Below are 13,735 nucleotides of genomic sequence, written 5' to 3' on the forward strand. Positions count from 1 at the left end.
GGAGCTGGCTCCATCTTGAGCTCAGCCCATCCCCACCCCTTATGCCTTAATAAATCTCTCCTGCTTTACCAACGTGGCCTTGAGTTCCTCTCTCCGCCCTAACACTATCATTTTCTAGAATGTTTATATTATACAAGTATAATTTTAAATGATATCGTATGGCATTACAGTCTCCTAAAAATGCTGAGACTAATAAAGACAAATTTTCATTTAGAACACAAACTGTAGTGTATTTTTTTTTTTTTTTAGTGACTAGGAAGTCAGTTTCTCTTTCATAATGACAATTATTGCAAACACTTCTGGCAGTTTTTGCAATGTTTTCTTCGGAATGCTTCATTCAACAGTTCCCCATTTTCAAAGCCATCCCTGTTTAACACTTTGAACAGAGTGTGAAATAACTGGTCTTTGGCTCTCACAAAAAGCACACAGCTTAGTAAGGAGAGCCCCAAGCTTAAATATTTATTGGGAATCTCCTCAAAGGACTATAACACGACACTTTAAGGGTCCTTAAGGAAAAAGAAGCCACACAAAGAGGGGCTGAGTGTGAGAACCAGGCCCATCTGCTGGTGTACTGGGGTCTGCAGTCCTAGCCTCCAGCATCAGGAATCCAGCGGGTTTTCTAAGAGGTTTCTATTTCTGGCTCCTTTTACAAAATGCATCTCAAGGCAGCTTGATTAGCAGGGAAGTACTTGAGAAAACAAAAGCAAAGGGTTCAGTAAGTGGAAGAGAGCCCGGGGCTAGTGCCCTCTGGGGCACTCTCCCTACCACAGTTTCTTAAGCTTAAATGCCTCTGCTGTGGGAGAGGGTGGAGCTTCTCGGCTAGAGCTGGCTAAAGCAGCCAGCTGGGCTGCGCTGAGAGGACCAGGCTCCCTGCTAGAACATCTGTCCAAAATGCCCTGGTCTGCCTTCTGCTCTGCTTATGGAGATGGCTGCCCAATTCTGGCAGTGATAGGTGATCTTGAGAAAACAAACATCCAACAGGACACCAACTTGCTGTTTCTCAGGCGGGTTCAACAGCATCCCAGTCCATTTCACCCATGTCCGCCTCGCTATGACAGAGCCCGTGAGGGGTGACTTTTCCGTCTCCTGAGTCCTCCAAAAGAGGGTGCTGTAAGAAATAGGGGTCTCAGTCTCCTTCTGAATGGGCTCCATCAGACCTGTGGCCTCCACTGTTTCTATGAACCACTGAGAATCACGTCTTAGAATAGGATCTGAGAAATTTTCACACACTGAGATAGAGGGCAGTCATACACGAGTTAGCTTGAATTTTATGTTAACTAAAATAGTCTGTGGCCTATCAAATACACATCACGCATCTACTTTGATTATTAAAGAAAAGGGCACAGTGACCAGGAGTAAAGCATGCCCGTGTTAAAAAGAAAGATTAAACATCTCTCCTCCTGGGAAGCCACTGCTGATTCTTCTTTGATCATAACACTCGCTGGCTAGGTGCTAAGACCATGCTGACTCACTGTATACATTTTGATCTGTGGGGGGTTTTTGTTTTCTCTTTTTGTCTTTTGTCTTTTTAGGCCATACCAGCAGCATATGGAGGTTCCCAGGCTAGGGGTCTAATTGGAGCTACAGCTGCCGGCCTAGGCCACAGCCACAGCAATGCCTCGTCTGTGACCTACACAATAGCTCGTGGCAAAGCCGGATCCTTAACCCACTGAATGAGGCCAGGGATCGAACCCGCAACCTCATGGTTCCTAGTCAGATTCGTTTCCACTGCACCACAACGGGAACTCCTTTGTTTTTGTTTTCACTTTTTTCCCAAAATTTGAAGGAATGTATCCCTGACTTTTTTTGTTTGTTTCTCTTCCTTTTTTTTTCTTTTGTCTTTTTGTCTTTTTTTTTTTGTAATAGTTTATTTTTTTTCCCACTGTACAGCAAGGGGATCAAGTTATCCTTACATGTATACGTTCTTTTTCCCCCCACCCTTTGTCCTGTTGCAATATGAGTATCTAGACATAGTTCTCAATGCTACTCACTCAGCAGGATCTCCTTGTAAATCTATTCTCAGTTGTGTCTGAAAAACCCAAGCTCCTGATCCCTCCCACTCCCTCCCTCTCCCATCAGGCAGCCACAAGGCTATTTTCCAAGTCCATGATTTTCTTTTCTGTGGAGATGTTCATTTGAGCTGGATATTATCTTTTTGTCTTTTTAAGGCCACACCCAAGGCACATGGAGGTTCCCAGGCTAGGGGTCAAATCAGAGCTGTAGCCACTGGCCTACACCAGGGCCACAGCAAAGCAGGATCCGAGCTACATCCGTGACCTATACCACAGTTCATGGCAACGCCGGATCCTTAACCCACTGAGTGAAGCCAGGGATCGAACCTGCATCCTCATGGATGCTAATTGGATTTGTTAAATGCTGAGCCATCATGGGAACTCCATATCCCTGACTTCTTTAATGTTCTTTGTGCTGACAAGATATAAAACTGTGCTAAAAACCCTGCTTCTCCAGATCAGCTTCTCAGAGTAATCTGCGAAGCGGGCTTCTAGGCTAGTCCTCAGTTTGGCTCAAATAAAGCTCTTCTCTTATTATAGATGGTTTATTGAGTATTGTAACTGACAAAATTCAGGAGTTTTTTTTTCTCTACGAGCAGTTATTTTCTAGCAGAGGCTGTGTAGGTGGGAAATTGAGGTACATCTCAGAATTTTCTTTTTAAAAAGGAAGAAGAAGGATGATTGAAATTAAAAAGTTTAGAGACATGAGCCCACATCCTTCAACTAATGTCATCTCATTGTGGGCTTAATGGAGATAAATAAATGCTTTTGGGAGTTCCCGTCGTGGCGCAGTGGTTAACGAATCCGACTAGGAACCATGAGGTTGCGGGTTCGGTCCCTGCCCTTGCTCAGTGGGTTAACGATCCGGCGTTGCCGTGAGCTGTGGGGTAGGTTGCAGACGCGGCTCAGATCCCGCGTTGCTGTGGCTCTGGCGTAGGCCGGTGGCTACAGCTCCGATTCGACCCCTAGCCTGGGAACCTCCATATGCCGCAGGAGCGGCCCAAGAAATAGCAACAACAACAAAAAAGACAAAAAAAATGCTTTTGCTTCTATAGATTGACTTTCTATAGAAATTTGCTTTTGTGCAAGGGCTGAATTCATCTGCACAGTTGATGCCATCACAAGTTCCGGGGTCAGGGGGTGACAGGAAAGGCAGGAAGCCAGGCGCAGTGCCCTGAAGTGGGAGGGTGGGGAGGACAGCACAGGTGGGCCCAATGCTGTGTCCAGGCCAGTCTGTCTCTGCCGTTAGAATCTCAGTGTGTGAGGCAAGTGAGGGGCAAACCAGAGGCTGGAAAAGCCCACATGTAGCAGAGGCAGCGGGCATTGCCAAGCAAAAATCACAGTGGAAGAAGCCAAACAGGTAAGGACATCTTTATTCAAGGCTATTGCAACAGGGAGAGAGCAGCCTGAGTCACTCTGAACTCAACCCCTCTGACAAAGGGCAGCAGGGCTTTCACTGCTGGCTGAAAGGGAGACTCAAGTTCTCCATTGGTTAGTTGGCTTTAACAAAGGAAAAGTGGAGTTCCCTTTGTGGCTCAGTGGCTAATGAACCCCACTGGGATTCATGACGAGGTGGGTTCGATCCCTGGCCTCACTCAGTGAGTTAAGGATCTGGTGTTGCCATGAGCTGTAGTATAGGGCGCAGACGTGGCTCAGATCCCGCATTGCTATGGCTGTGGTGTCGGCTGGCAGCTGTAGCTCCAATTCGACCCCTAAACTTAGAACTTCCAATGTGCCCCAAGTGTGGCCCTAAAAAGCAAACAAACAAAATAAAAACAAAAGACAAAGGAAAAGTGACTTTCTCTTGTCTTTATGGCAAGAGGTAGTTGACCCAAACTTCTCTCTGACTGGTTAGTTCCAGATAATCAGAAGGGGGCAACACACCTGCCAAATGGCCACACATGTTTGTAGGAAGTGGCTGAGGACATAGCCTGGGTCAGTGGAGCTGCATCTGGATATGCTGTCTGGCTCCCTGTAGATGTGGCTTTCGAAGGACTGGATTCAATAATAGCTGTAATATTAACAGCCACGTCTGCAAACATGCTGCCCCCAGTGATGTTGCCTGAGCCCCAGGGCCTGGGCAGTTCAGATGAGGCCTGGGAGCAAAGTAAGCTTGTTATTTCTTTTCTTTTTTTTTTAAGCAAATTTATTCGGTTTTATGTATCTACAGTTATATATATATGTATGTGTATATATATATTTGGTTATATAAATATATATATATGCATACTTTTTCATATTATTTTCCATTATAGGTTATTACAAGATATTGAATATAGTTCCCTGTGCTCTACAGTAGGTCCTTGTTTCTTATCTAGCATAGGTGTAGGAGTTTGTATCTGTTAATCACAAACTCCTAATTCATCCCTTCCCCCCCCTTTGGTGATCATAAGTTTGTTTTCTATGTCTGTGAGTCTGTTTCTGTTTTGTATACAGATTCATTTGTATTCCTTTTTAGATTCCACATTTAAGTAGTATCATACAATAATTGTCTTTCTCTGTCTGACTTAATTCACTTAGTGTGAAAATCTCTAGGTCCATACATGGTGTTGCAAATGGCAATATTTCGTTCTTTTTTATGGCTGAGTAATACTCCATTGTAGATATAAGCTCATCACTTATGTTATACACACAAAGCAAACGTGAGTGGCCTTGGTGCTATGCCTCTTTGAGCTTCAGTTTCCTCGCCTTTGAAGTGAGTGGTGGCCCAGATGAGTTTGCAGTCCAAACTCTCCATGCTTGTATGGAGCCCACCTTCATTTCTCCAGGTATGGTCCCACATGCAGAGCTTACTTTGCCCTCACTTCCTCTTTCTCCTCCTCTGCTACCCGAGACTCACCATCTGTCTAGTCTTTGTTGAGCTTGAGCAGAGTGTGATTTGAGGGCCCCAGGAAAAGGCCAACCTGTCAAATGTGCAGGTTGTGTGTGTGGGGGGGGGGGGTCCTTATGGGCCAGGAAATCAAGAGATCCTGGTGCCAGGGACATGGGAAAAAGATAAAGAGCAGGAGGGAGGAAGCTGGTAATATGAAGTCAGCAGCACATCCTAGAGCTGGGCCATTCACATATAAAGTGAGGTTTATGGGGAAAATGCTGTAAGAAGAGAAGTAGCAAAGAGCACACAATCCTGGAAAACTTCCACCTGCAGAAGCGCTGTACAACTTGGGTTGTAACACAAGATCATTCTTGGAGAGAGTGACCCTGTGTCCATGTGTTCCTGACGTTTCCTGACGTTAAGGTTCAGGGGGCTGCAAACATCCAAGGAAGCCTAGCAGGGAAGCTCCACAGAAGGACGTGGCCTGATCCTGGGGCTTCAGTTGAGCTGAGTGAGACCTCCCTGGCCAGTTTCTTGCAATCTAGATTTGCCTCTCTCCAGAGTCTCTGCCAATACAAGTTGGCCCAGTGTATGGTTCAGCTAGGGCTGCTGTAACAAAGTACCACAGCCTGGACAGCTTAAACAATGGAAATACACTTTTTCACAGTCCTGAAGGCTGGAAGTCCAAGATTAAGCTGTTGGCAGGGCTGGTCTCTCCTGAGGCCCTCTGCTTGGCGTGCGCGTGGCTGCCTTCTCATGAGGCCTTGTCCTCACGTGGTCTTCCCTTTGTTCATGTCTGCATCCTAACCTCCTCTTCTTATAAGGACACAAATCAGATTTGATTAGGGGCCACCGGAAATTATCTCATTTTATCTTAATCGCCTCTTTAAAGGCCCTATCTCCAAATATTGTCACATTCTGAAGTACTGAAGGTTAAGGGTTAGGAATTTGGGGAGACACCATTCAGCCCATGGCACCCCATGCTCAAATGCATTAAGAACTTGCTATGTGCTTGTGCTCCCACATCACGCTATGCAGCTCTCACAATCATAAGATATAGGTGGTATTCACATTTTATTTTATCTTATTTCATTTTTTGTCTTTCTAGGGCCCCACCCACAGCATATGGAAGTTCCCAGGCTAGGGGTCAAATCAGAGCTACAGTTGCCAGCCTATGCCACAGCCACAGCAACACCAGATCCAAGCCACATCTGTGACCTACACCACAGCTCACAACACCAGACCCTTAACCCACTGTGCAAGGCCAGGAATTGAACCCACATCCTCATGGCTCCTAGTGGGGTTCGTTTCTTCTGAGCCACGATGGGAACTCCCAGTATTGACATTTTAAAATAAAGGAACTAAGGCATGAGAGAGTAACTCACCCAAGGCTGCCAAGTTGGTCAGCTCCTGGTTTTAGTCGGAGGCTTCGTGGATTCTCAAGCCGAGCTGTGTCCACTTGACTTCACAAGGAATAAGAATTGACTTTGCCCATTTGTGGGCTCCTGGGTGAGGATTTGCCAGTGCTCAGAATACACTGGCAGAGATATGCAGTGAAGTTCCCAGAAAATTCCCTGGTTCTCATGTAAAATGCCATTGCCTCCCTCCAATTTCAGTGTTTGCACTTTGTCTAACTTTACCAAAGGCTTAAAAAATTACTTAAAAAAGCTTTCAATAAGACCTCACTTCCTTAACCTTGTCTTCCCCCACCGAAGCCCTGTGGAATTTTGGGGACTGCTGTTCCCTGAAAGAAAGGGCCATGTCAGGTTATTTGCTGCTGGTCCCACAGCCCTGAATGACACTTGATTTTTTTTTTTTTTTTTGCTTTTTTGGGCTACACCCATGGCATATGGCAATTCCCAGTCTATAGGTCCAATCAGAGCTAGAGCAGCCGGCCCACACCACAGCCACAGCAACACAGGATCTGAGACGCGTCTGTGGCCTACACCACAGCTCACAGCAACACTGGATCCTTAACCCACTGAGTGAGGCCAGGGATCAAACCTGCAACCTCACAGTTCCTAGTTGGGTTTGTTTCTGCTGCGCCACAGCAGGAACTCTGGCACTTGATGATCAAGTTGAAAACTCAGACTAGGATGAGACAGACACCCTGACGGGCCGGGCAGGGAGTGGTAGAGTGGTTGAGAGAGGCGGGGCTGGTTTGCAAAGAAATATTCCACACACCTTGGAAAGTGGCCCCAGGAGAATCTGGGTGAGAAAGTATGAGAAAAACAATGTAGAGCCCTTGTATTTAACAGAAAGAATCCCGGACAACTGTGTCCCTTTGGTGGCGACTCAGGACTGTTCACTGAATTTGCTCAATAATACATCATTAATGGGCACCGAGTGTCCACCTTTGTGAAGCTTGCTATCTGGTGAGGCTAAGTCACATCACAAAATACTGACACAAGTGCATGCATATCCCTCAGCTTCCCCCAACATATGGTGGCTTCCAACCACAGCCATCTGATAGGGCACATCTGATCACTGAGTCATCCTAGCTGGACGTCCAGTAGGAGGCAGCTTGGCTTGTCTCCACTTGGCCGTCTCCTGTGTCCTCAGTCAGTTAAGGGGTAGTGGGCGGCTGGCTGACACAGGATGGCCTTGCACCATGACACAGGGACCACATGCCCTTCCGCGTGCAGCAAGCTGGCTCACACCTGTGGGTCGAGTCACAGCAAGAGAATAGGCCCCGGAGCCCACACACCTTTCAGACCTCTTCTTATGCTATGTTTACCCAAGTCCCATTGGCCAAAGCCATCCCACAGCCAAGTTCCACATACAGTTCCACCTATTGATTGGATCATCGGCAGAGTCATATTACACGGGCGTAGATTGAAGGAGGAGAGCGCTAATGTGGCCACTTTTACAACCTAACACAAGACATCTACAGGCAATGTCAGGCCAGGGGGAGCAAAAGTGTAGGGTGTTATAAGAACACATTGCAGGGGCTCAGGCTCACTCTGGGGGTAGGGAGTCCCCTGTGTGACCATGGCGTTGGGCTGAGAGCTGAGTCATGAGTAGGGGGTTTCTGGGTGCAGTTAAATGAGGCCTACATGAAAGAGCAGTCAAAGCAGAGGGACCAGAGTGTACAAAGATCTTGAGGCATTCAGCAAGGTGATGCAGCCCAGGGTTGGGCGGCGAGATAGGTCATCAGGGAACAAACCACCCAAGGCTTTGAGGACCACACTAAGAACTCTGTATCTTAAACACTGAGGGGTTGGAGGCCGGCGAAAAGCATGTTTGGGTTTTTATCATTGTCCTAGTTGCGGGATGGAGCATTGGTTGTGGCTGAGCAGAGCGTACGAGTGTGTGCAGGGAGGTCGGTGGGAGGGATGTTCAGGTCACCTGGGTGGGGCCTGATGGTCTAGGTCAGGGTAGCGGGAGAGAAGAAAGGAACTAGGGGTGGAAAAATGTGCAGGAGGTCAAGTGCAGAGCTAGCAAGAGACATAAATTGCCACAAATTCTTGGTAGCTCCTCCCATCCAGCAGTGGGGTTTATGTTCTTTTGCAGCTGGGCAGGCTTGTGGCTGCTTTGACTAATACAATATGGTGGAAGGGATCTGATACCATGTGACTTCTGATACCGGGCCACAGAAGCCCATGCATCTTCTTTTTTTTTTCTTTTTTTTTTTTTTGTCTTTTTGCCAATTCTTGGGCCGCTCCTGTGACACATGGATGTTCCCAGGCTAGGGGTCGAATCGGAGCTGTAGCCACCAGCCTATGCCAGAGCCACAGCAATGCGGGATCCGAGCCGCGTCTGCAACCTACACCACAGCTCACAGCAACGCTGGATCGTTAACCCACTGAGCAAGGGCAGGGATCGAACCCGCAACCTCATGGTTCCTAGTCAGATTTGTTAACCACTGCGCCACAACAGGAACTCCGCCCATGCATCTTCCGCCTCCTCTACTAGACACTCATGGGGCCCCGGGCCCCATGTAAGATGCCTACTGTGTGTTGAGAGGAAGCCAAGGCTTCACAAAGAAGCCACATATGAGAGCTCCGGGCCTGGGTGAGCCCAGCCTTCGTGTCATCCCAGGTCGGGGAGAAGATGAGTGAGTGAAGAAGGGTTCCGGTGAGGCCAATCCCTGCCCTTTGAGTCCTTCTAGCTGGGAAACCAGACCCCGAAGAGCAGACAAGCCATTGTCCCAGGGCCCCTGTCTAAATTCCTGACTGCAGAATCCAAAGGCATCACAAAGTGGATGTTGTTTTATAACACTGATTTGGGTGTTTGTTTTGTAGTAATCTGTAACTAGGGCAAGGAGAAAGAGAAGGGGGGTGTTGGGGTGACTCACAGGGGAGATGGTGCAGGTTTACTATCTCGCTTCTTCTCAGGAAAATTGTTTCCATGGAGGAAGTGGGGTGCTAAGAATGAACGTGAGAAGCCAGAGCTCATTCCTGGTGTATTGCGTCGAAGGGCAGATAGCTCAAGTATCACAGCTGAAGTTATGCATGGAGTCACTCAGGGTGTTTTGGGCTGCACATGTGGCATGTGGAAGTTCCCCAGCCAGGAATGGAAGCTGTGCCACAGCAGCAACCTGAGCCACTGCAGTGACAAGGCCAGATCCTTAATCTGTGGTGCCCCAGGAGAACTCCTCGAGCTGGCGATGAGTGAGAACGATGGCCGTGAGGCAGGTGTGGGGGAGACCGTGCCGGAGCCGCTGGGGAGTCCGAGGCTGCTGACAGCTGTCCAAAACGTGTGATGATATTGGTTTTTAGATCACAAACTGAGCGCGGGACAAAGAAAAATCTCCCTTACAGAAAACTATAGTATTCAATTATTTTTTTCTGGAATATTTATCCTTCATTTGTCTTTCCAAATGAGTAAAGACAATTCTAAAGAATATTTATTGGTTTTAATAATTTTGCTCTTTGGAAATTCAGCGCTGAGTTTCTAGGGGAATGAAAGGTACATGCCTGAGAGGGCTTTTCTCTTGTTAAAAAGTGTGATTAGAAGATTACCCAGAATGCTCTATTTTACATTCTCCCTCTGGCTTTCATTACAGCTGTTCCTTTCTCAGCAGGTTCCATAATTATACAAATGTCTTAGCCTTTTAAGTGTTTCATTATTCATTTTTTACTCACCCAGGGCACCTAAGGCCTGTTCAGCTGCAGAAACAGCTTGCTCAATGCATTGGCTGTGGATTAATTTTTGACTCGGTCTTTTACGTTTCCTAGGAAAGATGAAGTGGAAGATAGCACTCTATGTTGCGATACTCTTTGCTTGCAGAGCTGGCTCTTATTTCTTCTTCTTTCTTTCTTTCTTTTTTTTTTTTTTCCTGTCTATTTAGGGCTGTACCTGCGGCGTATGGAAGTTCCCAGGCTAGGGGTTGAATTGGAACTGCTGGCCTACGCCATGGCCACAGCCACACAGGCTCCGAGCCACGTCTTCGACCTGCACCACAGCTCATGGCAACAATGGATCCTTAACCCACTGAGCCAGGCCAGGGATCAAATTCGTGTCCTCATGGATACTAGTTGTGTTCGTTACCTCTGTGCCACAACGGGAGCTCCCTGGTTCTTATTCTTTATTGTCTGTATGGACCATTCGATCCTTGATTCTCTAGTTGCACTTGCCTGCAACTTGTAGACACCATCATTGAAAGCAATCTTGCCTACTTGAAATACTTCATTTAGGCAACAGTCTCTTCTCTATCCTCTGGGTCTCATTGCTCATGGCATCTTCTTCTCCTACTTAATCATTCTGTAATAAAAAGTTCAGCAAAACCATTTCAGAACCCTAATTTCCAATCATAAATTTTGCTTATAACTTTAGAAAACATTATGTAGAACTTCCAACTCTATGTCCTCAGTGATATGTCCAGGGGGGAATAATTCAGTGATGTGAAGTGGATAAAAAGCATAAACTGTTGGAGTTCTCTAGTGGCTCAGTGGTTAAGGATTCAGCTTTGTCACTTCTGTGGCTTGGGTTCAATCCCTGGCCATGCCAAAAAAAAAAAAAATCATAAACTCTTTTGACAAACAGGAACTAATAACTTTTAAATGCTTAATTATTTGGCCATGTAACTGTCATTTAGCAGAGTTCAGAAATTCAGATGCCTACAGGGGTAACCAAATAGTAAAAATGTGGAGGGGGTGGGGCCAGGTTACATAAACCATGTGAATAGGGAGCTTCCACTGTGTTGCAGTGAGTTAAGAATCTGACTGCAGTGACGTAGGTTGCAGCTGCGGCTCGGATTCCATCTCTGCCAGGGAACTGCCGTATGCTGTGTGTGTGGCCATAAAAGTAACACAAAAACAATAGGAATAGAGTGTAGCACATCTATAGTTATGCCATATTTTATTAAATTTAATAAATTGCTCCATTTTATTTTTTATTTTTTTATTTTTCAAGGCCACACCCACGGCATATGGAGGTTTCCAGGCTAGGGGTCTAACTGGAGCTACTGCTGCCAGCCTACGCCGCAGCCACAGCAACTCAGGATCCGAGCCGTGTCTGCAACATATACCACAGCTCACGGCAACGCTGGATCCTTAACCCACTAGCGAGGCCGGGGATCGAACCTGCAACCTCATGGTTCCTAATTGGATTTGTTTCCACTGTGCCACGACGGGAACTCCTGTTCTCTTTTATTTAGAGAGCAATTTTACGTGGACGTGCAGTTGTAAGAAATAATACAGAAAAATCCTGAGTACTCCCTACCTGGCTTACCCCGAGATGGTAACAGCTTATAAAACCATAGGATGGTATCACAGCAAGACATCAACATGAACACAGCCAAGGCACAAAACTTTTCCATCACTGCAAGACCTCTTGTATAGTCCCCATTCTCCCAACCCCATACCTAACCCTGGCCAACTCATCTTCACTAATCTCCATCTCTGTAATTTTTTTCATCTCAAGAGTAATATATAGGCGTTCCCGTTGTGGCTCAGCGGAAATGAATCAGACCAGGAACCATGAGGTTGTGGGTTCGATCCCTGGCCTCGCTCAATGGGTTAAGGATCCAGGGTTGCTGTGAGCTGTGATGCATGTCGCAGACATGGCTCAGATCTGATGTTCCTGCGGCTCTGGCATAGACTGGCAGCTGTAGCTCCGATTAGACCCCTAGCCTGGGAACCTCCATTGCCATGGGTGTGGCCCTAAAAAGACATACACAGAAAAAGAGTACTCTTAGCTGCTGAATATCCATGGTATGAAGATACGGTTGTCTGTGTGGCCACTTCCTCACTGAAGGGCACCCGGCTGTTTCTAGTTTGGGCTATTATGAATAAAGCTGCTCTGAACATTTGCCTACAGGTTTTTGTGTGAACGTAAGTCTCCATTTCTCTGGGATAAATATCCCAAAGTTTAGTTGCTTGGTTGTACTGTAATTGCACATATAGTTTTGTAAAAACTGCCAAACCGTTTTCCAGCGCGAATATGTCAATTGACATGTGCACGCAGCATGTATGAGTGTCAGTTTGTCTGTATCTCCAGCAGCATTTGCTGTTGTCAATATTTTCTTTTGTCTTTTTTTTTTTTCTAGGGCTGCACCCACAGCATATGGAGGTTCCCAGGCTAGGTGTCCAATCAGAGCTGCATTTGCTGGCCTACACCACAGCCACAGCAACGTGGAATCCAAGCTGTTTCTGGGACCTACACCACAGTTCACGGCAACGCTGGATCCTTAACCCACCGAGGAAGGCCGGGGATGAAACCCGAGTCCTCATGGATTCTAGTCGGGTTCATTACCACTGAGCCATGATGGGAACTCCCAATGTTGTCAATATTTTTTATTTCAGCCATTCTATTAGGTCTGAGTAATATCCTATTGTGGTTTTACCTTACATTTCCCTTATGGCGAATGATGTTGAACATCTTTTCATGTGCTTATTTGCCATCTGCATGTCATCCTCAGGTAATGTCTGTTCATATCTTTCCCATGTTCCAATTACACTCTATTTTATTTTATTATTAAAAAAATTTTTAGGGCCATACCTGCAGCACATGGAAGTTCCCAGGCTTAGGGTTCAAATCAGAGCTGCAGCTACCCGCCTACACCGAAGTTCATGGCAACACCGGATCCTTAGCCCACTGAGTGGGGCCAGGGATCGAACCTGCATTCTCGTGGGTATTAGTTGGGTTCACTACTCCTGGGTCACAATGGAAACTCCTAATTACATCCTATTTTAAAATTCTGGACAGAGGAATGCCGCATATCCTAGTTCATAGAGTCTGCTACATAGATGACCATCTCTAAAATCCACCAAATCCTTTCCCATTTAAGAATTTTACAATGAACTAACAAATTCCCAATGCACTCAATGTAACCATCATTGGCACACACCTGGAAAGAAAAGAAGTCCTTGTTTGCCATCAGCAAATGGACTCAGAAATCTGGGGCCAGAATCTCTCAGACCTAAGAAACAAAAAACACATCCACCCTTACCAAGATTTCCCACGTCCTCCTTGTTATAAACAGACAGGGAGAGAGCTGAGAGCTTGGAGAAGCAGAGGGAGGAGTGGAGGACATGGAACTCCAAATTCCTTCTCTTCTTCCTTGTGCTTGGTACTGAAAATTTCACTTCCATCCAGAGACGTTGCTCAAGTGAGATTTCCCCTAGTTTGGGCCCCCAATCTGTATTTTTAGCAACCATTGAGATCATTCTTATCCTCTTCTAAGTTTGGAAAACAGTGCCTTCTGTTGTGTCTGTACACCCACGACACCTCTGTAACTAGGATCTCAGAGGATGGACTTTTAGGCCTTGAGAGGGTTACCTAGAGTCACTTGGTGCCCATACCGAGGCCTTGTGAGTCTGAGGTTTATGGCAGCCACCACTTTGTGCATCAGTATCCGCATTAAAGGGTCTGGTTGGACTATTCATAAGCATGCACAGAAGAGGGACACGTGCATACGTACTTAAATTGCACCTGTCCTATTGGTCTCATAGAATCTAACTTTATG

This window comes from Phacochoerus africanus, chromosome 15 (genome assembly GCF_016906955.1).
Source record: "Phacochoerus africanus isolate WHEZ1 chromosome 15, ROS_Pafr_v1, whole genome shotgun sequence".
In the NCBI taxonomy this organism is placed as follows: Eukaryota; Metazoa; Chordata; class Mammalia; order Artiodactyla; family Suidae; genus Phacochoerus; species Phacochoerus africanus.